General features: G+C 38.3%; 1 long non-coding RNA gene across 5 annotated transcripts in view; it reads right to left on the reverse strand.

The window, feature by feature from the left end:
- Positions 1 to 735: 735 nt before the first annotated feature.
- LOC126743211 (uncharacterized) overlaps positions 736 to 13,269 on the reverse strand; it is a 45,390-nt gene continuing 32,856 nt past the window's right edge. For all 5 annotated transcript variants that reach the window (XR_007662811.1, XR_007662814.1, XR_007662812.1 and 2 more), the window contains exon 3: positions 736 to 794. This is a non-coding gene — a long non-coding RNA (uncharacterized LOC126743211). The remainder of the gene's footprint in view (positions 795 to 13,269) is intronic.

A 13,269-nucleotide genomic window follows, 5' to 3' on the forward strand; every position in this document is an offset into this window, starting at 1 on the left:
AATAAGCTCCCATAGAAGCCGAGATATAGGCCTTCAAAGTTTGGGGATTTTTCATTTTTCGGGTATACCCCCCCGTATCGAATTTTTCACCAAAAATTGATTTTTTTCGAATTTGAATTAACTATACCAGCGGCTTGTTCCCATCACCTATAACACGAAAAACTGGGTTATAATGAATTTCGATAAAAACTAAGGGAATTATAGCACTTTGAAAATGCGAAAAATCGATTTTCTTTAAACCCAAAAATAGCTATAGAAACCCCCATCGGCGGCTTATTCCGATCACCTACATTACGAAAACACCGGGTTATAACGGAATTCGACCAGAACAAGTAGAATTATAGCTCTTTGAAAATTCGGAAAAAAGTCAATTTTTCGACTTCGTTTTTGAGCCCAAAAATGGGCCACAAAAATGCAAGATCTGAGCTAATATGGGAGCTACGACCTTGCGGATGGCCTCGTTGGATTCAGAAGGACGAAACTAAGACAAAGCCGTTGAAATTTTCCCGATAGCTCCGATAGAAGCCGAAATATAGGCCTTCAAAGTTTGGGTTTTTTTCATTTTTCGGGGTATACCCCCCCGTATCGAATTTTTCACCAAAAATTGATTTTTTTCGAATTTGAATTGACTATACCAGCGGCTTGTTCCCATCACCTACAACACGAAAACACTGGGTTATATTGAATTTCGATAAAAACTAAGGGAATTATAGCACTTTGAAAATGCGAAAATCGATTTTCTTTAAACCCAAAAATAGCTATAGAAACCCCTATCGGCGGCTTATTCCCATCACCTACATTACGAAAACACCGGGGTTATAACGGAATTCGACCAGAACAAGTGGAATTATAGCTCTTTAAAAATTCGGAAAAAAGTCAATTTTCGACCCCGTTTTTGAGCCCAAAAATGGGTCACAAAATGCAAGATCTCAGCTAATATGGGAGCTACGACTTTGCGGATGGTCTCGTTGGATTCAGAAGGACGAAACTAAGACAAAGCCGTTGGAATTTTCCCAATAGCTCCCATAGAAGCCGAGATATAGGCCTTCAAAATTCGGGTTTTTTCATTTTTCGGGTATACCCCCCCGTATCGAATTTTTCACCAAAAATTGATTTTTTTCAAAATTGAATTAACTATACCAGCGGCTTGTTCCATCACCTATAACACGAAAAACTGGTTATAATGAATTTCGATAAAAAACTAAGGGAATTATAGCACTTTGAAAATGCAAAAAATCGATTTTCTTTAAACTCAAAAATAGCTATAGAAACCGCTATCAGCGGCTTATTCCTATCACCTACATTACGAAAACACCGGGTTATAACGAAATTCGACCAGAACAAGTGGAATTATGGCTTTTTGAAAATTCGGAAAAAAGTCAATTTTTTACCCCGTTTTTGAGCCCAAAAATGGGCCACAAAAATGCGAGATCTCAGCTAATATGGGAGCTACGACCTTGCGGATGGCCTCGTTGGATTCAGAAGGACGAAACTAAGACAAAATCGTTGGAATTTTCCCGATAGCTCCCATAGAAGCCGAGATATAGGCCTTTAAAGTTTGGGTTTTTTCATTTTTGGGTATACCCCCCCGTATCGAATTTTTGACCAAAAAATTGATTTTTTTCAAAATTGAATTAACTATACCAGCGGCTTGTTCCCATCACCTATAACACGAAAAACTGGGTTATAATGAATTTCGATAAAAATTAAGGGAATTATAGCACTTTGAAAATGCGAAAAATCGATTTTCTTAAACCCAAAAATAGCTATAGAAACCGCTATCAGCGGCTTATTCCTATCACCTACATTACTAATACACCGGGTTATAACAAAATTCGACCAGAACAAGTGGAATTATGGCTTTTTGAAAATTCGGAAAAAGTCAATTTTTTACCCCGTTTTTGAGCCCAAAAATGGGCCACAAAAATGCAAGATCTCAGCTAATATGGGAGCTACGACCTTGCGGCACATCTCGTGAGAGTGGATTCAGAAGGACGAAACTAAGACAAAATCGTTGGAATTTTCCCGATAGCTCCCATAGAAGCCGAGATATAGGCCTTCAAAGTTCGGGTTTTTTCATTTTTCGGGTATACCCCCCCGTATCGAATTTTTCACCAAAAATTGATTTTTTTCGAATTTGAATTAACTATACCAGCGGCTTGTTCCTATCACCTATAACACGAAAAACTGGGTTATAATGAATTTCGATAAAAACTAAGGGAATTATAGCACTTTGAAAATGCAAAAAATCGATTTTCTTTAAACCCAAAAATAGCTATAGAAACCCCTATCAGCGGCTTATTCCCATCACCTACATTACGAAAACACCGGGTTATAACGGAATTCGATCAGATCAAGTGGAATTATAGCTCTTTGAAAATTCGGAAAAAAGTCAATTTTCGACCCCGTTTTTGAGCCCAAAAATGGGCCACAAAAATGCAAGATCTCAGCTAATATGGGAGCTATTACCTTGCGGATGGCCTCGTTGGATTCAGAAGGACGAAACTAAGACAAAGCCGTTGGAATTTTCCCGATAGCTCCCATAGAAGCCGAGATATAGGCCTTCAAAGTTCGGGTATTTTCATTTTTCGGGTATACCCCCCCGTATCGAATTTTTCACCAAAAATTGATTTTTTTCGAATTTGAATTAACTATACCAGCGGCTTGTTCCCATCACCTACAACACGAAAACACTGGGTTATAATGAATTTCGATAAAAACTAAGAGAATTATAGCACTTTGAAAATGCGAAAAATCGATTTTCTTTAAACCCAAAAATAGCTATAGAAACCGCTATCAGCGGCTTATTCCTATCACCTACATTACGAAAACACCGGGTTATAACAAAATTCGACCAGAACAAGTGGAATTATAGCTCTTTGAAAATTCGGAAAAAAGTCAATTTTCGACCCCGTTTTTGAGCTTAAAAATGGGCCACAAAAATGCAAGATCTCAGCTAATATGGGAGCTACGACCTTGCGGATGGCCTCGTTGGATTCAGAAGGACGAAACTAAGACAAAACCGTTAAAATTTTCCCGATAGCTCCCATAGAAGCCGAGATATAGGCCTTCAAAGTTTGGGTTTTTTCATTTTTCGGGAATACCCCCCCGTATCGAATTTTTCACCAAAAATTGATTTTTTTCGAATTTGAATTAACTATACTAGCGGCTTGTTCCCATCACCTATAACACGAAAAATTGGGTTATAATGAATTTCGATAAAAACTAAGGGAATTATAGCACTTTGAAAATGCGAAAAATCGATTTTCTTTAAACCCAAAAATAGCTATATAAACCCCTATCGGCGGCTTATTTTGATCACCTACATTACGAAAACACCGGGTTATAACGGAATTCGACCAGAACAAGTGGAATTATAGCTCTTTGAAAATTCGGAAAAAAGTCAATTTTCGACTCCGTTTTTGAGCCCAAAAATGGGCCACAAAAATGCAAGATCTCAGCTAATATGGGAGCTACGACCTTGCGGATGGCCTCGTTGGATTCAGAAGGACGAAACTAAGACAAAACCGTTAAAATTTTCCCGATAGCTCCCATAGAAGCCGAGATATAGGCCTTCAAAGTTTGGGTTTTTTCATTTTTTCGGGAATACCCCCCCGTATCGAATTTTTCACCAAAAATTGATTTTTTTCGAATTTGAATTAACTATACTAGCGGCTTGTTCCCATCACCTATAACACGAAAAACTGGGTTATAATGAATTTCGATAAAAACTAAGGGAATTATAGCACTTTGAAAATGCGAAAAATCGATTTTCTTTAAACCCAAAAATAGCTATAGAAACCCCTATCGGCGGCTTATTCCGATCACCTACATTACGAAAACACCGGGTTATAACAGAATTCGACCAGAACAAGTGGAATTATAGCTCTTTGAAAATTCGGAAAAAAAGTCAATTTTCGACCCCGTTTTTGAGCCCAAAAATGGGCCACAAAAATGCAAGATCTCAGCTAATATGGAAGCTACGACCTTGCGGATGGCCTCGTTGGATTCAGAAGGACGAAACTAAGACAAAGCCGTTGAAATTTTCCCGATAGCTCCAATAGAAGCCGAAATATAGGCCTTCAAAGTTTGGGTTTTTTCATTTTTCGGGTATACCCCCCCGTATCGAATTTTTCACCAAAAACTGATTTTTTTCGAATTTGAATTAACTATACCAGCGGCTTATTCCGATCACCTACATTACGAAAACACCGGGTTATAACGGAATTCGACCAGAACAAGTGGAATTATAGCTCTTTGAAAATTCGGAAAAAAGTCAATTTTCGACCCCGTTTTTGAGCCCAAAAATGGGCCACAAAAATGCGAGATCTCAGCTAATATGGGAGCTACGACCTTGCAGATGGCCTCGTTGGATTCAGAAGGACGAAACTAAGACAAAATCGTTGGAATTTTCCCGATAGCTCCCATAGAAGCCGAGATATAGGCCTTCAAAGTTCGGGTTTTTTCATTTTTCGGGTATACCCCCCCGTATCGAATTTTTCACCAAAAATTGATTTTTTTCGAATTTGAATTAACTATACCAGCGGCTTGTTCCCATCACCTACAACACGAAAACACTGGGTTATAATGAATTTTGATAAAAACTAAGGGAATTATAGCACTTTGAAAATGCGAAAAATCGATTTTCTTTAAACCCAAAAATAGCTATAGAAACCCCTATCAGCGGCTTATTCCCATCACTTACATTACGAAAACACCGGGTTATAACGGAATTCGACCAGAACAAGTGGAATTATAGCTCTTTGAAAATTCGGAAAAAAGTCAATTTTCGACCCCGTTTTTGAGCCCAAAAATGGGCCACAAAAATGCGAGATTTCAGCTAATATGGGAGCTACGACCTTGCGGATGGCCTCGTTGGATTCAGAAGGACGAAACTAAGACAAAATCGTTGGAATTTTCCCGATAGCTCCCATAGAAGCCGAGATATAGGCCTTTAAAGTTTGGGTTTTTTAATTTTTTGGGTATACCCCCCGTATCGAATTTTTGACCAAAAATTGATTTTTTTCAAAATGGAATTAACTATACCAGCGGCTTGTTCCCATCACCTATAACACGAAAAACTGGGTTATAATGAATTTCGATAAAAACTAAGGGAATTATAGCACTTTGAAAATGCAAAAAATCGATTTTCTTTAAACCCAAAAATAGCTATAGAAACCCCTATCAGCGGCTTATTCCTATCACCTACATTACGAAAACACCGGGTTATAACAAAATTCGACCAGAACAAGTGGAATTATAGCTCTTTGAAAATTCGGAAAAAAGTCAATTTTCGACCCCGTTTTTGAGCCCAAAAATGGGCCACAAAAATGCAAGATCTCAGCTAATATGGGAGCTACGACCTTGCGGATGGCCTCGTTGGATTCAGAAGGACGAAACTAAGACAAAATCGTTGGAATTTTCCCGATAGCTCCCATAGAAGCCGAGATATAGGCCTTCAAAGTTCGGGTTTTTTCATTTTTCGGGTATACCCCCCCGTATCGAATTTTTCACCAAAAATTGATTTTTTTCGAATTTGAATTAACTATACCAGCGGCTTGTTCCCATCACCTACAACACGAAAACACTGGGTTATAATGAATTTCGATAAAAACTAAGGGAATTATAGCACTTTGAAAATGCGAAAAATCGATTTTCTTTAAACCCAAAAATAGCTATAGAAACCATTATCAGCGGCTTATTCCCATCACCTACATTACGAAAACACCGGGTTATATCGAAATTCGACCAGAACAAGTGGAATTATGGCTTTATGAAAATTCGGAAAAAAGTCATTTTTTTACCCCCGTTTTTGAGCCCAAAAATGGGCCACAAAAATGCGAGATCTCAGCTAATATGGGAGCTACGACCTTGCGGATGGCCTCGTTGGATTCAGAAGGACGAAACTAAGACAAAATCGTTGGAATTTTCCCGATAGCTCCCATAGAAGCCGAGATATAGGCCTTTAAAGTTTGGGTTTTTTCATTTTTTGGGTATACCCCCCGTATCGAATTTTTGACCAAAAATTGATTTTTTTCAAAATTGAATTAACTATACCAGCGGCTTGTTCCCATCACCTATAACACGAAAAACTGGGTTATAATGAATTTCGATAAAAACTAAGGGAATTATAGCACTTTGAAAATGCAAAAAATCGATTTTCTTTAAACCCAAAAATAGCTATAGAAACCCCTATCAGCGGCTTATTCCTATCACCTACATTACGAAAACACCGGGTTATAACAAAATTCGACCAGAACAAGTGGAATTATAGCTCTTTGAAAATTCGGAAAAAAGTCAATTTTCGACCCCGTTTTTGAGCCCAAAAATGGGCCACAAAAATGCAAGATCTCAGCTAATATGGGAGCTACGACCTTACACATCTCGTGAGAGTATTCAGAAGGACGAAACTAAGACAAAATCGTTGGAATTTTCCCGATAGCTCCCATAGAAGCCGAGATATAGGCCTTCAAAGTTCGGGTTTTTTCATTTTTCGGGTATACCCCCCGTATCGAATTTTTCACCAAAAATTGATTTTTTTCGAATTTGAATTAACTATACCAGCGGCTTGTTCCCATCACCTACAACACGAAAACACTGGGTTATAATGAATTTCGATAAAAACTAAGGGAATTATAGCACTTTGAAAATGCGAAAAATCGATTTTCTTTAAACCCAAAAATAGCTATAGAAACCATTATCAGCGGCTTATTCCCATCACCTACATTACGAAAACACCGGGTTATCTCGAAATTCGACCAGAACAAGTGGAATTATGGCTTTATGAAAATTCGGAAAAAAGTCATTTTTTTACACCGTTTTTGAGCCCAAAAATGGGCCACAAAAATGCGAGATCTCAGCTAATATGGGAGCTACGACCTTGCGCATGGCCTCGTTGGATTCAGAAGGACGAAACTAAGACAAAGCCGTTGGAATTTTTCCGATAGCTTCCATAGAAGCCGAGATATAGGCCTTCAAAGTTTGGGTTTTTTCATTTTTTGGGTATACCCCCCCGTATCGAATTTTTGACCAAAAATTGATTTTTTTCAAAATTGAATTAACTATACCAGCGGCTTGTTCCCATCACCTATAACACGAAAAACTGGGTTATAATGAATTTCGATAAAAACTAAGGGAATTATAGCACTTTGAAAATGCAAAAAATCGATTTTCTTTAAACCCAAAAATAGCTATAGAAACCCCTATCAGCGGCTTATTCTCATCACCTACATTACGAAAACACCGGGTTATAACGGAATTCGACCAGAACAAGTGGAATTATAGCTCTTTGAAAATTCGGAAAAAAGTCAATTTTCGACCCCGTTTTTGAGCCCAAAACTGGGCCACAAAAATGCGAGATCTCAGCTAATATGGGAGCTACGACCTTGCGGATGGCCTCGTTGGATTCAGAAGGACGAAACTAAGACAAAATCGTTGGAATTTTCCCGATAGCTCCCATAGAAGCCGAGATATAGGCCTTCAAAGTTCGGGTTTTTTCATTTTTCGGGTATACCGCCCCGTATCGAATTTTTGACTAAAAATTGATTTTTTTCAAAATTGAATTAACTATACCAGCGGCTTGTTCCCATCACCTATAACACGAAACACTGGGTTATAATGAATTTCGATAAAAACTAAGGGAATTATAGCACTTTAAAAATGCAAAAAATCGATTTTCTTTAAACCCAAAAATAGCTATAGAAACCCCTATCAGCGGCTTATTCTCATCACCTACATTACGAAAACACCGGGTTATAACGGAATTCGACCAGAACAAGTGGAATTATAGCTCTTTGAAAATTCGGAAAAAAGTCAATTTTCGACCCCGTTTTTGAGCCCAAAAATGGGCCACAAAAATGCAAGATCTCAGCTAATATGGAAGCTACGACCTTGCGGATGGCCTCGTTGGATTCAGAAGGACGAAACTAAGACAAAGCCGTTGGAATTTTCCCGATAGCTTCAATAGAAGCCGAAATATAGGCCTTCAAAGTTTGGGTTTTTTCATTTTTCGGGTATACCCCCCCGTATCGAATTTTTCACCAAAAATTGATTTTTTTCGAATTTGAATTGACTATACCAGCGGCTTGTTCCCATCACCTACAACACGAAAACACTGGGTTATAATGAATTTCGATAAAAACTAAGGGAATTATAGCACTTTGAAAATGCGAAAAATCGATTTTCTTTAAACCCAAAAATAGCTATAGAAACCCCTATCGGCGGCTTATTCCGATCACCTACATTACGAAAACACCGGGTTATAACGGAATTCGACCAGAACAAGTGGAATTATAGCTCCTTGAAAATTCGGAAAAAAAGTCAATTTTCGACCCCGTTTTTGAGCCCAAAAATGGGCCACAAAAATGCAAGATCTCAGCTAATATGGGAGCTACGACTTTGCGGATGGTCTCGTTGGATTCAGAAGGACGAAACTAAGACAAAGCCGTTGGAATTTTCCCAATAGCTCCCATAGAAGCCGAGATATAGGCCTTCAAAGTTTGGGATTTTTCATTTTTCGGGTATACCCCCCCGTATCGAATTTTTCACCAAAAATTGATTTTTTTCGAATTTGAATTAACTATACCAGCGGCTTGTTCCCATCACCTATAACACGAAAAACTGGGTTATAATGAATTTCGATAAAAACTAAGGGAATTATAGCACTTTGAAAATGCGAAAAATCGATTTTCTTTAAACCCAAAAATAGCTATAGAAACCCCTATCAGCGGCTTATTCTCATCACCTACATTACGAAAACACCGGGTTATAACGGAATTCGACCAGAACAAGTGGAATTATAGCTCTTTGAAAATTCGGAAAAAAGTCAATTTTCGACCCCGTTTTTGAGCCCAAAAATGGGCCACAAAAATGCAAGATCTCAGCTAATATGGGAGCTACGACCTTGCGGATGGCCTCGTTGGATTCAGAAGGACGAAACTAAGACAAAATCGTTGGAATTTTCCCGATAGCTCCATAGAAGCCGAGATATAGGCCTTCAAAGTTCGGGTTTTTTCATTTTTCGGGTATATCCCCCCGTATCGAATTTTTCACCAAAAATTGATTTTTTTCGAATTTGAATTAACTATACCAGCGGCTTGTTCCCATCACCTACAACACGAAAACACTGGGTTATAATGAATTTCGATAAAAACTAAGGGAATTATAGCACTTTGAAAATGCAAAAAATCGATTTTCTTTAAACCCAAAAATAGCTATAGAAACCCCTATCAGTGGCTTATTCCCATCACCTACATTACGAAAACACCGGGTTATAACGGAATTCGACCAGAACAAGTGGAATTATAGCTCTTTGAAAATTCGGAAAAAAGTCAATTTTCGACCCCCGTTTTTGAGCCCAAAAATGGGCCACAAAAATGCGAGATCTCAGCTAATATGGGAGCTACGACCTTGCGGATGGCCTCGTTGGATTCAGAAGGACGAAGCTAAGACAAAATCGTTGGAATTTTCCCGATAGCTCCCATAGAAGCCGAGATATAGGCCTTCAAAGTTCGGGTTTTTTCATTTTTTGGGTATACCGCCCCGTATCGAATTTTTGACTAAAAATTGATTTTTTTCGAATATGAACTAACTATACCAGCGGCTTGTTCCCATCACCTACAACACGAAAACACTGGGTTATAATGAATTTCGATAAAAACTAAGGGAATTATAGCACTTTGAAAATGCAAAAAATCGATTTTCTTTAAACCCAAAAATAGCTATAGAAACCCCTATCAGCTACTTATTCTTATCACCTACATTACGAAAACACCGGGTTATAACGGAATTCGACCAGAACAAGTGGAATTATAGCTCTTTGAAAATTCGGAAAAAAGTCAATTTTCGACCCCGTTTTTGAGCCCAAAAATGGGCCACAAAAATGCAAGATCTCAGCTAATATGGGAGCTACGACCTTGCGGATGGCCTCGTTGGATTCAGAAGGACGAAACTAAGACAAAATCATTGGAATTTTCCCGATAGCTCCCATAGAAGCCGAGATATAGGCCTTCAAAGTTCGGGTTTTTTCATTTTTCGGGTATACCCCCCCGTATCGAATTTTTCACCAAAAATTGATTTTTTTCGAATTTGAATTAACTATACCAGCGGCTTGTTCCCATCACCTACAACACGAAAACACTGGGTTATAATGAATTTTGATAAAAACTAAGGGAATTATAGCACTTTGAAAATGCGAAAAATCGATTTTCTTTAAACCCAAAAATAGCTATAGAAACCCCTATCAGCGGCTTATTCCCATCACCTACATTATGAAAACACCGGGTTATAACGGAATTCGACCAGAACAAGTGGAATTATAGCTCTTTGAAAATTCGGAAAAAAGTCAATTTTCGACCCCGTTTTTGAGCCCAAAAATGGGCCACAAAAATGCGAGATCTCAGCTAATATGGGAGCTACGACCTTGCAGATGGCCTCGTTGGATTCAGAAGGACGAAACTAAGACAAAATCGTTGGAATTTTCCCGATAGCTCCCATAGAAGCCGAGATATAGGCCTTCAAAGTTCGGGTTTTTTCATTTTTCGGGTATACCCCCCCGTATCGAATTTTTCACCAAAAATTGATTTTTTTCGAATTTGAATTAACTATACCAGCGGCTTGTTCCCATCACCTACAACACGAAAAACTGGGTTATAATGAATTTCGATAAAAACTAAGGGAATTATAGCACTTTGAAAATGCAAAAAATCGATTTTCTTTAAACCCAAAAATAGCTATAGAAACCGCTATCAGCGGCTTATTCCTATCACCTACATTACGAAAACACCGGGTTATAACGAAATTCGACCAGAACAAGTAGAATTATGGCTTTTTGAAAATTCGGAAAAAAGTCAATTTTTTACCCCGTTTTTGAGCCCAAAAATGGGCCACAAAAATGCGAGATCTCAGCTAATATGGGAGCTACGACCTTGCGGATGGCCTCGTTGGATTCAGAAGGACGAAACTAAGACAAAATCGTTGGAATTTTCCCGATAGCTCCCATAGAAGCCGAGATATAGGCCTTCAAAGTTCGGGTTTTTTCATTTTTCGGGTATACCCCCCCGTATCGAATTTTTCACCAAAATTTGATTTTTTTCGAATTTGAATTAACTATACCAGCGGCTTGTTCCCATCACCTACAACACGAAAACACTGGGTTATAATGAATTTCGATAAAAACTAAGGGAATTATAGCACTTTGAAAATGCAAAAAATCGATTTTCTTTAAACCCAAAAATAGCTATAGAAACCCCTATTAGCGGCTTATTCTCATCACCTACATTACGAAAACACCGGGTTATAACGGAATTCGACCAGAACAAGTGGAATTATAGCTCTTTGAAAATTCGGAAAAAAGTCAATTTTCGACCCCGTTTTTGAGCCCAAAAATGGGCCACAAAAATGCAAGATCTCAGCTAATATGGGAGCTACGACCTTGCGGATGACCTCGTTGGATTCAGAAGGACGAAACTAAGACAAAATCGTTGGAATTTTCCCGATAGCTCCCATAGAAGCCGAGATATAGGCCTTCAAAGTTCGGGTTTTTTCATTTTTCGGGTATACCCCCCCGTATCGAATTTTTCACCAAAAATTGATTTTTTTCGAATTTGAATTAACTATACCAGCGGCTTGTTCCCATCACCTATAACACGAAAAACTGGGTTATAATGAATTTCGATAAAAACTAAGGGAATTATAGCACTTTGAAAATGCGAAAAATCGATTTTCTTTAAACCCAAAAATAGCTATAGAAACCCCTATCAGCGGCTTATTCTCATCACCTACATTACGAAAACACCGGGTTATAACGGAATTCGACCAGAACAAGTGGAATTATAGCTCTTTGAAAATTCGGAAAAAAGTCAATTTTCGACCCCGTTTTTGAGCCCAAAAATGGGCCACAAAAATGCAAGATCTCAGCTAATATGGGAGCTACGACCTTGCGGATGGCCTCGTTGGATTCAGAAGGACGAAACTAAGACAAAATCGTTGGAATTTTCCCGATAGCTCCCATAGAAGCCGAGATATAGGCCTTCAAAGTTTGGGATTTTTCATTTTTTGGGTATACCGCCCCGTATCGAATTTTTGACTAAAATTGATTTTTTTCGAATATGAACTAACTATACCAGCGGCTTGTTCCCATCACCTATAACACGAAAAACTGGGTTATAATGAATTTCGATAAAAACTAAGGGAATTATAGCACTTTGAAAATGCGAAAAATCGATTTTCTTTAAACCCAAAAATAGCTATAGAAACCCCTATCAGCGGCTTATTCTCATCACCTACATTACGAAAACACCGGGTTATAACGGAATTCGACCAGAACAAGTGGAATTATAGCTCTTTGAAAATTCGGAAAAAAGTCAATTTTCGACCCCGTTTTTGAGCCCAAAAATGGGCCACAAAAATGCAAGATCTCAGCTAATATGGGAGCTACGACCTTGCGGATGGCCTCGTTGGATTCAGAAGGACGAAACTAAGACAAAATCGTTGGAATTTTCCCGATAGCTCCCATAGAAGCCGAGATATAGGCCTTCAAAGTTCGGGTTTTTTCATTTTTCGGGTATATCCCCCCGTATCGAATTTTCACCAAAAATTGATTTTTTTCGAATTTGAATTAACTATACCAGCGGCTTGTTCCCATCACCTACAACACGAAAACACTGGGTTATAATGAATTTCGATAAAAACTAAGGGAATTATAGCACTTTGAAAATGCGAAAATCGATTTTCTTTAAACCCAAAAATAGCTATAGAAACCCCTATCAGCGGCTTATTCCCATCACCTACATTACGAAAACACCGGGTTATAACGGAATTCGACCAGAACAAGTGGAATTATAGCTCTTTGAAAATTCGGAAAAAAGTCAATTTTCGACCCCGTTTTTGAGCCCAAAAATGGGCCACAAAAATGCGAGATCTCAGCTAATATGGGAGCTACGACCTTGCGGATGGCCTCGTTGGATTCAGAAGGACGAAACTAAGACAAAATCGTTGGAATTTTCCCGATAGCTCCCATAGAAGCCGACATATAGGCCTTCAAAGTTCGGGTTTTTTCATTTTTCGGGTATACCCCCCCGTATCGAATTTTTCACCAAAAATTGATTTTTTTCGAATTTGAATTAACTATACCAGCGGCTTGTTCCCATCACCTACAACACGAAAAACTGGGTTATAATGAATTTCGATAAAAACTAAGGGAATTATAGCACTTTGAAAATGCAAAAAATCGATTTTCTTTAAACCCAAAAATACTCTCACGAGATGTGT

This window comes from Anthonomus grandis, chromosome 12, assembly GCF_022605725.1.
Source record: "Anthonomus grandis grandis chromosome 12, icAntGran1.3, whole genome shotgun sequence".
Classification (NCBI taxonomy): domain Eukaryota; kingdom Metazoa; phylum Arthropoda; class Insecta; order Coleoptera; family Curculionidae; genus Anthonomus; species Anthonomus grandis.